The sequence below is a fragment of the Camelus ferus genome, chromosome 3 (assembly GCF_009834535.1).
Source record: "Camelus ferus isolate YT-003-E chromosome 3, BCGSAC_Cfer_1.0, whole genome shotgun sequence".
Lineage (NCBI taxonomy): Eukaryota > Metazoa > Chordata > Mammalia > Artiodactyla > Camelidae > Camelus > Camelus ferus.
The window spans coordinates 6,618,637-6,631,417 of NC_045698.1; the positions used below are offsets into that span (position 1 = coordinate 6,618,637).

At 45.8% G+C, this 12,781-nt stretch overlaps 1 protein-coding gene across 3 annotated transcripts in view; it reads right to left on the reverse strand.

Annotated features, from left to right (window-relative positions):
* SEMA5A (semaphorin 5A) overlaps nucleotides 1-12,781 on the reverse strand; it is a 444,249-nt gene that overhangs the window by 351,895 nt on the left and 79,573 nt on the right. The gene's annotated exons all lie outside the window — the stretch shown is intronic.

Sequence of the window (12,781 nt, forward strand, 5' to 3'; positions counted from 1 at the left end):
TACTGAACATTAAAGGCACCTCAGTCAATCGCTAAGCACCACATCCAACACCAGCCCTGCTCCGCTGGACTAACTGGAAAGGAAACGGGGCCAGTCTGAAATGCAGGTGGTGTTTTAGAAAATGGTGTTTCACTGACAAGCTCTGCCATCACATGTGACAACGCAGGGAGCGCGACCCGGGCCAAGCCTGACCCGTGCGAACCCCCAGCGACTGTCTGCCCTGCCCCTCCTCGCTGCCCCCACCGTGCGGTGGGTTTGGGTTTCCTTTCCCTTAACTGTCAAGAAGACAAGCCTGTCCTCTGTTGGACGAACTGTATTAAACTGACCCACTGACGTGAGTTTGTTTTTTTCTTTTGATTTTACAGGCTTCTGAGACAGTAACTCCCCTCCTTGTGGTACATATGAAGTTTATTTATGAATCTGAAACCCAAACTCTGTATTTCTTGTCCTTTTAGAGTATATCTTGTTGGCTCGACCGCATCAGTCAAGCCAATCATCTCAGGAGCCATCCTGCATCCCAGCTGGCTCTCTGGGACCTACTCATGTCCCCTGGGTCCCCACGTGATGCAGGCACCTCTCCTCTGGGACCAGGACACCCAGGGCCCGTCTCTGGCCATCTCCGATCACCTTTGGTTGTTATCCGTTTGCTTCCCCCATCAAGGGCAGTCATCCTGTCCTATAACTGAATCTCCGGGCCCAGGCTTAGGTAAATGAGTGTGTCCAAGAGGGAAAGCAACAAGGTTTCCTTCATTGTACTTCCAGGTGGGTGTAAATGACAACAGACCTGGGGCACGAACCCGAAGTCAGCTTCTAGAAACGCTCTTCCAACTCGGCATCACATCGTCCAATCTGACAGCACTCAAAACCACCCGGAAAAACTGAGTTAGCCAAACCTAGATGGGACCAAGATGCTGCCCCACCCTCCTCCAGGTCTGGAAGGGGCTCAGCGGGTGTCCAGGTGGGAGGCGGTGAATGGAGTCTGTGCGGGAGGGAAGGGCCCGAGGGAAGGGCCCGAGGAGACAGAGTTGCGCCTTCCCGGCTCAGAGGCTCCAGGCTTGCCCTGATCCCACCTCTGCTCAAAATAAAATTCTCCTCTCGCCTCTCTCTAGAAGGATTTCAAGTCTCAGAAGTTTTCCGATGCTGCTCATATAGGTTCACGTCCCCGTTTTTACATCCTGTTCACGCTCTTGTGAAATCCAGACTTGCCCAGGCTCCCCTGTGCAAACAAGCCGAAACCTCCCTCTTCTTCACCTGGAATATACAAGGGTCCTCCTACAGACTCCCTCGGGAAGCTGCCTCCACCCACCCCAGATCCCCTCTGGGTGTTCAGGGTGTCCCCACAGACAGAAGGCCGCTTGCATGAACAGTCAGGGCAGGAGACCAGGGCCGCCCCAGCGGCCAGCAGTGACCAGTCAGGGATGCACCTTCCCTTGGTGACAGAAACATCACCTTGTAACTCAAACGCTCGTGCTGATATTTCCCTCAGTAAACCCATGTTTAACAACTACCAGCAAACTTCTAAGCGAAAGTTTCTCTAATTTCCGATATAATGATCGGCTGAGCAGGGATGAGTCCTGCGTGATAATTCTGTAGTCACGGATTAAAACAAAATCCACAGTTGCTTCCTCGGTCTCTGTTCTCCCTGTAATCACAGGTTTCAGGCCCTCCACCTATACAGTGTCCTGAACGTACATGACCTTCGGCCGGTGGCGTGTCACCCACACCCCTGCCCTGTCACTGCCATGTCCCTTCTCCCCAGTGACCTGCAAAGAAAAAAGTTGAAAGGATCTCCCTGTCGCCCTCCAGGTTCCTACGTCACACACAGCTTCAGAAAACACGGACGTGCTCTGGCCAGTGTGAACGTGAAGTGACGACGCGCTTTGCCAAGTTAAAACCTCAGAAGCATTTTAGGTAATTTAGCACCAGGAAATCAATATGTCCTTGGGGACATTTTATGCTTGCCTTTAAAATGTGCATTTTAATCTCCATGTTAGTACTTTTCTTGACCCCGCTTGTACTTAAAATTCCCATCAACCACGTCTTAGGCCTATAGACATGACACTATTTCATAAGGGTGCTAAGCCTCATAATCTGAATCCAGGGCTTCACAGAAAGGTTTGTCTAACTCCAGTGAAGAGGGCAAAACAGTGATGAGACGATAAGGTCACCTGACAGCAGAACACAGACCTGTCCTTACTTTGGGATATTTTTTTTCGAACTATATACTCAAGTATTCAAGTAAGACATTCTTGTCACATCAGGTTTCTCAACCACGTTCTCTCTCTTGGACCAGCAGCCAGCCAGCATCTCAGCACAGTGCTAAAGTCAAACCTGTCTCTCTCATATTTCATTGGAGAAACTACAGTCTAATTATGGACTGTCTTATCAATGCAGCCGTCACTGTGAACACCAGGGAAATTAAACCATAAACAGAAGCCCTCATTCACATGGAAAGCTGATAGCATTGCGGGAAGAGGTGATAAGACCCATTATTACACTTGGAACAAAACATCTTGCCCTGCTGGCCATTTACTTCTGCTCGTGCTTCAGATGGCACTGGGAAGACGGGACATGGCTATTCATTACTTGCTGATAATTGCTCAGGTCGTGCCCCCTTTCCAAATAGTGTAAAAGGAGCTATAAATCAGAAAAGTGGCATGAAATTTGGGTGACAGCTGCTCTTCTCAAAGACTCCTAAGGTAAATCACCAAACTGTAACTTGAGACAATAGCATGGTCTTTACCCACATTCCTTGATGGAGATTGAACTCCATACCCAATTCAAATTCAGTCTCTCTTGTTTTCATACTCTGGGGGACACTGGGGTCTTTCAAGAGAATCTAAAAGATGCAAATCAATCATAACCATCCTGAGATGAGAAAGGGGAGGGTCAAAAATGGCCCAGGTATCAAGATTTCCCTCTGCTGTGAACCTTGGAAGTCAACGTCCTCAGCGTCTTCTTCACTCAGCCAAGGATGGCAGGCAGGAGCTCCCCTTGGCACATAAGGCACCTGACAAGGTGCGGACAGCAAGTAACGATGCTGGTTCTATCCAAACAACAGAGTAGATGGAAAAAGATAATAGTCATGATGGAAAGCTGAATCACTGAATGGTTTTAGCCCTACACCCAGCCCTTCCTCCATCAAAGGGTAAACTGCCAATGGAAACAGACTCTTCCCCCTCATTTCCTTGTTTTCTCTTTCCCACCAGCATTTTCCCTGTGTGTCAGCCCTAAGCCCACATGGGCTCTCCTGCACTCCCCCCGGCGATGAGAGACCTTTAAAGAAAGGAATGACAGAGACATCACAACGCCATAAGCTTTCCTCCCTCAAGGACGTTCACTTCGGAGACTGTCACTGCTCAGAAGACATCTTCATTCCTGCTGAAATCACCAGGGGGGCCCCCTTCTCCTCAATGTCCATTTGCTTTGACATGCACACACGGCCATCCAGGAGCCACGTGCTCCCCAGAGCAAGAAGTTGTGCAGGATGCCAGAGCCATCCTTGGCTCAACAACCGACAGCAGCTTGGGGAGAAACCAGTGTTGAATCTGAGCCAGCGTTCCACCGTCCTGGCCGACACACCACCTCACGAGCAGAAAGCAGAAAACACGCCACCCAGATTACCCCAGATTCTTGCCCCCGAGTTCTCCCACCAGGGCACAGAGCCTGGCACTGTGTTTCCGAAGGAGGTTTCACAGCCTCGTTGAGAGAGGAGTCACAGTGGGCTCCCACAAACAAGGCCACGTTCTCTAACCCAGACCAAATGAAACTTTCTTTTACCTTCCAGCCACACTCTCCCTAAACAAAATGAAAAGAGAGAGACTGGAGGTGCAAATAACCATTGCCATCACTTGTCATTACTTGTGCCTCATGCCCTCACCCAGCTGGTAATTCAAGGTGCTATTTATTACAAAAGCCCTAAAATCACTGTCTCCTCCAAGTCAAAGCAGAGGCACTGAAGTCCAGCGATGATGACCATCCGAAGGGCAGGCAGGAAAGCTTCCAAAGAGGTCTGATTCCGTCAGGAAGAAGCAACGCCCTGAGAGCTGCTTCGGAGCCTGCAGCCACCACGGATGTGATAGACAGAAAAATCCTGCTTCCTTACCAAGAGCTTAAACATCTACTTTGTACCTGCGAGATTCAGAATACAAATGGAGTTGGGTAACTCCAGAGATTACTTCTTTCAAATGGTAACTGGTATTCATGAAAGAAAAGGAAAATACAGCAACCTCACTATTCACGGATTGCATATTTACAGATTCCATATTTGCGAATCTGCCTACTGGCTAAAGCTTATTTGTAACTCCAAAATGGTCCGCTGGTTGTGAGTTCAAAGCTAATGAATCAACCATATATTAAATAAAGTGTCATTAAACACAAACATGCATAAAGTGAGGTTCTTCATTGATGGGCTGATGAAGATGTTGAGCCCAGAAGCTCACAGGAGCCTAGCGCTCTGTGCCCTCTAGGAGCAATGGTTCAGTACCGCTAATTCAAGATTCAGGATGAACTTACAGAGCATGAGGACCACGAGTCCCCCATGAAGATGACCATAAACACCAAAGGGCACCAGCAGCAGGTAGAATACTCTAACAAAGCCCCAGTCCCGCACTGGGCCTGTCGGACGCTGGCGGATGTGAAGGCAGGTGGAAGGAGCGTGTGAGTGGAGTGCACAGCACACGAACGAGGGACCACCTCGATGGAGGGGGATCAGGGCTCAGGCAGTAGAAACTCAAAAGACGCAAGCCACATGACTGTTCCTGAAAAGCAAAATATTGGCCTTCTGGCTTCCAAGGAGCACGGAACTCATCGTGCTGGCAGCAAGATGCGGGAGGCCCCGGTGCCTGGCTGTCTGGCATTAACCACCATGGGCAGGAGCCCTTTCTGAAGTCATCCTAGAGCGAAAATTAGACCCCTCGGAAACAGATCTGGACAATGTGGGCATTAGGGATGACAGACCGGTGGCCAAGGTCACTTTCTTGCCGAGTGGGGACTCCGGCTCTGGCTGGCAGGCCTCTTTAGAGCTCTCATTACATAATGTAAACCAGATCCCCGTCTCCCGCGGCAGACAGTGGCCCGCGCTCCCTCGATCTAAGGGATGATTACTGTCCTAAAGAGCTGATTGTGTCTCATTACACTTGAGAGAATATAATCCTGACAACCTGGGCTATTAATGTGCACTTTCAAACACGCCACACTGGCCTTTGACACAGTCCCATCTGTCACGTGTCAGACAGCAAAGTGTGTTCTTGCTGCACCAGCGTGTAGAGGAGAACTTACACCGTACAGAATGGCAAGCGTTGTTTTTTCCCTAGTCCAGGAAAGTCTTAATTCCACTGAGACACTTGTAGTGCACTGAGATCTTTAACATTAAAAAACAAAAGAAGCAACACAATCCGTGAAGGCCATAAAATAAAAAGGCCCAAAGACATTACCTTCTTGCTCCCTTACAGCTTTATAGGCCTTCTCCTCTAGAAACTTCTGCCCTGTTATTATAGTATTAAGAATCATAATGACTACCTTTTGGAATAGGATTGACTTCCTTTTAAACTACATTCCTTCTTCTGTAATAAAAGAAAAAGAAAGGAAATTAAGCATCTTTCCTCATCTCCACCTCTACACTGGGAGCTGTCAATAAAAAGACAGTGAAAACACCAGAAAAGGCTCCCATGAGTCCTCAGACTAAGAGAACACAAAGAAAGAAAGCAAAGGTCATACTATCTCCCACGTCCAGAAAGGGTACTTTCAACTATGATCACAAAAATGTAAGTTGGCAGGCTCCACAAACACATTCATAAAGAAAATCAGAACAATCTATAAATGATAAATCAAGCCCAAGAATTACGGCTCTGAGTCCGGTACCAGAGTTTGTATTTCACCAGCATCAGACAGGGCTTTATCTCGCCTGTACCCCAGGCGATGAGTACTGCAAACTAACCACCCCTCTCAAGGAGTTCCCCAGGTTACTTAGCATCTCGTCAGCTTAGTTCTTGACAAAGCATCAAGTCTGGGAGGCAGTGTGCCAGCGCGAACAGGCCAGGACAGGAAACGGGTTTCAAACTGAGATCAAGCAATCCTGTAATAAGAAATTGTGAGAATTTTTTTTTTTTTTTGGATGACTATTCCATCTGGCTTTTCAGCCAAACCTGGCTCTAAAAATTCCACGATCTCTCCAAATACTAGATGCTAAAAATAAGGACATGTGTATATATGTTAACTGAGAGTTTTAAAGAGATCCAGGGGCAACATGAAAGGAAGGCTTAAGCACCATTAAAATGTCGAGCTAAAGGCACAGAAGTGGTGGATATTTCACTAAAACTTTCAGAAGACCCTTCTGGGAAGGGAGAGTGAGTCAGCAGGGGACACATTATCTGGAGAGCCTCAAATGCGCAAAGCACTGAGGGAAAAACATGATCAAAAGTTTGAAGACAACCAGAGAAGGTGCTTAGAAAGAATCTGTCTGCTAATGACAGCAGGAGCCAGCTCTTTGTTCCCAAGAAGCCAGCAGTGACAGGACTTCGAATGGGGCATAAATTCAAATAGAAGTAAATCTTTCTGGGTTCCCTGCAGAATTTCCACTCACCAGCTTCATCTTTCAGCAGGGTTCGAGTTCCCTGTTACCCAGTTCAACAAAGAACTGCTCTGTCCCCAGCCCGGCCAGGGAGGGAATTATCTGTCATGGCCACACTGTGCCTTCCTGGGCAGTTTAATCTCTCTGCTACAACCCACTGCGAAGAATTGCTTCTGTAAAGACAGGTGTCAGGCCCTGGGTTTTGGCTGGGGAACAGGGCAGGGTAATCGGAAGCGGAGAACAAAACAACAAAATGAGACAATGAAAAATGCCAACTTTCAAGAGAATTCAAGGCGAACACAGAGAAAAGGAAAGAAAAGAGGAAGACGGCTGGTGAGCGGGCAGAGCACGATGAGGGCCACCTGTGACTTTGGGCACTAACAGAAAGCAGATGTGTCTGCGGCCTTGGCCTCCAGTCCCTCTAGCCCGGTCCTGATGCAGCCGAACTGTACCCCAAACCACAAAAGGGCTGGAGGAGAGACGGAGAACTAAGTTGGTCCAGCTGCAATAACAAACCAGAAGGGTCGAACCACCAAAGCTTTTAAAAATAAACATGGTGATTCAAAGCGAGGGGGAAACCCAGCGCTGGGGGAACTTCAAGCAGCACTGGACCTCACCAGACCTCGGTTTAAAAACCATTTAGAACTGCCTTTCCATGAGGTGTTTAAATGACAACAGAGAGGCCTGCTCACGGCAAAGAGAATAGGGTCCAACAGAGGAGTCCTCAGAAGGGCCTGCCCAGACTACAGAGGGACCCGGCTCGCCTTTCATCACCCCGTGCAAATTTCCTTCGTCCTGAACAGGCCTCCAGGGCCCCAGGACGCTGGAAGCTTCCAGAGTCTTCATACAGTTACCCCCTGAATTTTCTAAATCAATCCTAGCAAATTAACCAAACAATGCACCTATTTCGGAGCTTTGGGGAAATAACTGGTCTCCCTGTCTGTGCTAAAAACCTGCTGTTTCTAAGCTCAGTTCCTGAAAGGACTAACGGTGACCCAGGACTTCCCAAGTTGCTTAAAAAGAAGCCAGAACATGTCACGCACCCACAATGGCTGTGTATGAGTCTACAGCCAGCGCTCTGTTCTTCAAGGAAAGTTGGGAAAAGGCTCCCCAGAGGACTAGAAAAGGCACAGTGACCCTAGTTCAAATCCTGCCCCTACTTCCTACCTGGGCAACACGGACCTGTTTTCGTAGGGGTTTTTGTTTGTTGATTTTGTTTTGTTTTTTAACTTTCCTGGGTTGTTTCCCATGTAAAAGTAGATTAAGAACAGCAATCAGGTTATAGGAAAGTTATGAGCTTTCAGAACTCTGCATGCCAAGTTCCTAGCTCAACATTAGTGTTCAATCTTTTTGTTATTGTAACAAAAGGAATTGTCCCTTAAACCCAAAAGGTGGCGGTCTAAAGGGTTAGGGTTAATCTATCCTATGAGCCGGTACCTACCAGAACTTCACCTTCCTGGGCCTTGCTGCTTAATCTATAAAATGAATTTGGTGTGTTTGGATTATTGTCTTTAGCGCCAGTCTCAGGCCTGGAAAATCTAGTTGTCTGGGAATTTGGGTTCTTCCTCTCCGTTGCATAATTGCAAAGACTCATTCTGTGCCTATCGCGACACTTTTTTCTCCTACCGACTCTTCCAGGAAAAGAAAAAAAAAAAAAAACTAAACTAGGAAACAGCAATTTGATGCCCTCTAGCATGTAAAGATGTTCTGAGAGGGTCACAGAACAAGTTTTTGATATGAAGTACAAAAGGAAAAGTAAATTTATTCTCTATAAATCAGCGTTTCTCCTTTCATATGAGAATGGGGAGGAGCAGTTATGTGTCACCATCTGTAAAGGTCCCAAAAGCTGGTGACAGATACGTCTCATTTTTTGCCTTAGTGATGATAATTTTGTTCTAAATCTTAAAATCAGCTATCTTCTAAAAAAAAATGATCAGATCATCTCCTGGTCTTTCTCAATGTTTCAGGATAATGTAGGAAGTATAAACCTGAAGTAACTGCCTGAAACTCAGAAGAGCATCTGCCAAGGATACACTTTCCTCAAATGTTACGCTGTTCCTCTGTGTAAGGATATCAGTAATAAGCCAGTTAATGAGATACGGACGGCAGGCTCGCATCCAGCGTGCAGATTCAGGCAGCTAATGCTCAGATTGCCCATCAGTCCATAGACGGCGGCTACAAACTGCTCCAAGCCTGCATGAGGAGTCCACAGGCTCAAGCTCTGGGATGGACCACGGAAAGTGTCCACAAAGGGCTGGATCTCCATGTTTAAAGTCAAGTTCTCTGTGAAACATATCACAAGAAGTTTGAATTGCTGTGAGTGGCATTGCCACCTCCATGGAGCATGTCTGAGCATCAGTATTTGGGGGACCTGATGACAGCTAACAGGCAGACAGGTACAGGAAGCCGAGGGGCTCGAGCAGGGAGTCCAAAGGAGGACAGATTTTACAGTTGGATTTGCACCCATTTGTGTTAGCATAACAAGGGCGAGGCACCGCAGGCTGGGTGGTGTGAGCAACAGCATTTGTTTCTTACAGTTACAGAGGCTAGAAACCCTAACTCAGGGTGTCGGCCAATCCAGTCCCCTGTAAGGGCTCTCCTTCTGACTTGCAGACGGCCACCTTCTTGCTGTGTCCTTAGACGGCACAGAGAGAGAAGCCAACTCTCTGCTGTCTCCTCGTACAAGGGCACTAATCCCCTCATGGGTGTCCTACCCCATGACTTCTTCTCACCCTAATTACCTCCCAAAGGCCCTATCTGCAAATAATATCACATTAGGAGTTAGGATACCAACATACGGTTTGGGGGGGACACAATTGAGTCCTTAGCAATAAGTACGAAAGTATTTTTTAAAAGCATGTTTATGAGTTAATTTACATTCATGATTGGTATGCTTAAATCTGATTTCTGTCCGTCTTCTGCTAAAAAATCTAAAAATGCATGTTATAAAATACAGTATTCAAGACATCCACGTAGGAAAATTTTGTTGATTACTCAAAGCTAAATGTTTTCAATCACTTCTTAATTTGGGGAGGAAAATGGGGAAAATGTTTTCCTCATCTTGACATGTTTAACAATTTGAAACAGAACCAAATGTTCCAAGTTTACATTTTCTAGCTCCCAGAAATCATGGAATTCCTTATTTCATAGAATTCATTCTTCTCCTGTCATTGAAAGTGTACAATACAATCAAATGAAAATAAATACTATATTAAAGCCATGTATTCTTCTACTGATAAGAAACTGATAAGCCTTTGTCAATGTGTTTTGAAAAATTTTACATGATTTGTTGCCTTCAGACTTTAATGTGGTTGGTTATCTATTATCTTTTCTGTGCTTCTTGTAGCGAGTAAGCGTCCAATTATTCCCTCTGTTGGTGTCTTAGATGTTCCTAAACCTTGCTGAACAAGAAGCACATGGCTTCTCTTGGGACCTAACCCCAAAGATGGCTAAGTAAACTCAATACTGACAGTCTCACTATAATTTATATCATTTGTGCAAATGCTTATTTTCTTAGTCACAGGCTTCGCCCTGAATTTACATTAGAGATTTCCTAGCACAGAAATCATATTTAAAAGCTCTGGTGCAAAGACCAGGTAGAGAGCTATCTGGGCAAAGCAGGGTCAGCGAATGGTGGGAAGGCTGACTCACAGGTATTAATCCACGACTTGGTTTCACTCTCCTGGAGGTTCACACAGAGGCTGCTCACTGAATTTTCCAGAGTGTCCCAGCGGCATGGGAGAACCAACGTTTATCACCTACGGCGAAACTAAAGCAATGACCAAGCTCTAGCTCCGTTGGCACCAGACACAAATGCCGTTAGCACTAGCGTCAGCTACCTGAAGCCTCAGCCTGGGCCCGTTGTTAAGGATGAAGCAAGGTCTCTAACTGGAAATTGAGAAGGCAGTTCTTTGCTGTCCAGTACTGGTGGCTCCAACAATAGAAAGGCATGGAGAATAACAATTTTCCAAGTAAATGTCCACAGTCACCTGTTTGTATACCACAGAATCAAAGCGAGGGTCATAAACACCTGCTCAAAAACAACACCTCATTATCATTCTCTCACATCTTGCTGCCTCCCTTCCCTGAAAGATGCACCTTTAGAAATGGTGTAATTAGAGATACTTAACAACTCAAGCTCTATGTGGAGGAAACAGTGGTGGCACAGCCCTTCAGAGACCACCAAGTGAGAGGCATGCAACCAATTTTTTTTTTAATTTATCAAAGAATATGTGCAGTCTAAATAGTTTGGTGTGCTCCCACACACCTCCATACATGCTTGGCATTTGCCACTCTGTGTGCCTAAAAAGGGACTTTCATTCTATCCTATAAACTCTAAGTTAGTCTTTCTAACTAGGAAATCAGGGACCAAAGAGATACCAGGACTACGACACTTCTTAAAAGATAAAAAACACAAATGTCTTAGATGGTCTTAGAGATGCTCATACTAAGTGAAGTCAGTCAGACAGAGAAGGACAAGTAGCACGTGGTATCACATACATGGAATCTAAAAAACAATGATAGGAATGAACTTATTTACAAAATGGGAACAGACTCACAGACACAGGAAGCAAACTTATGGTTACCAAAGGGGAAAGGATGGGTTGGGATAAATTAGGAGTTTGGGATTAATGGATACACACTACTATATACAAAATAGATAAACAACAGGTCCTACTGTAGAGCACAGGGAGCCATATTCAATATCTATAATATCAATAACTATAATGAAAAAGAATCTAAAAAATAATATATATATATAAAAAAAACTGAAACACTTTGCTGTACACCAGAAATTAACACAACATTGTAAATCAATATTTCAATTAAAAAATGAATAAATAGAAAACACAAATGTCTCTATCATTGCCCTATATATTTCCATTGTTATGATGGCTGCATTGCTAAATGCAATCTTGGCTAAAAGAATGGAAGCTGCTACAACCAGCTGTGATCCCAGACTCCCCCCAACTGTAGCGCTGGGAGCGTCCATATCCCAAACCTGAGCTAAATAGATGCCAAGTCTTCCCAAAACTCAGGGTGCACCTATGTCTCAGCTCTCACAAAGACTCAGGTTGTGGGAGAACGCTCTTCATTTACTTCAAATAAGAAATCCTTATTTGGGAAAGACATGACCTGAACAAAGCAGACAAATGATTCTCAAGTGCAAAGCAAGGCTTCTGACACAACCAGCACGAAGCCAAAGTTCACCAAAACAATCAGAAAGAGAGGGGAGATGGTGATAAACTGAATTTGAAAGAGTTGCTTTAGATCCAGAAGAAAACAAAGCCACACAAAAATGTACCGTATCACCTCAATAGTAAAGGCTGTCAACAGCCTCTGGGAAGGATAGGAGGTCAGGACCGTATTGTCAGTCATTAAGCACAATTTTCCTGGCAACTTCATTTGTTTGTTTGTTTTAAACTCGGTCACTTGCAATCATTCTATGAAGAAAACATTCTTTATTTTGCGTAGGAAGAAAACATAGTGGAGCCAGTACAAAAATAAAGCAGCCAGCATCTAAACCATAAAAAAAAAAAAAAAGAAAGAAAAAATCTCGGGCTAAAAATGGATACTCTCATTTCGTCTATGAAATTATAGGTTTGGCAGGTGCTCCAGGCCACCAAGGCCGCCGCTGCCAGGGCGACCCCTCTCTGTCCCAAAGCAGCCAGCTCCCCTCCAGCGGAGCCACGGAACAGGAAACGGCAGAGTGTGTTTAATATGCAGGTAGTAGGTGCCGAGACCCCCAGATTCGTTCCAAACCAGCAGATGTAACAATCAAACCTAGACTGGAGCATGTTCCCCACACAGCAGTGACCGTTACCCGCTGGAAGTGTTTTTCACTGTTTTGTGACTTTGGGGCAATGTTATCTATGTTGTGGTTACTGGCTGAGAAGCCACACTCTGAAGGCAAATCCAGAAGAGTCTTTTAAAATCAGTGATGCTATAGCAGATTTCCTCCACACTGGGAGTACTGATATTTGGGGCCAATAATTCCGTTGTGGGGGCCAACCTGTACATTTGGGATGACTGGCAACATCCCTGGCCTCTCCTCTCTAGAGGCCAGTAGCATCCAGCACTGTCCCCCAGCTGTGAAAACAAAAGTGTCTTTAGACATTGCCAGATGTCCCCTGGAGAGTAAAATCACCGGGCTGAGAGCCTCAGCACTGGAGCCACGGGATGGCCGAGCTTTCAGATGCAGGCGCTGAA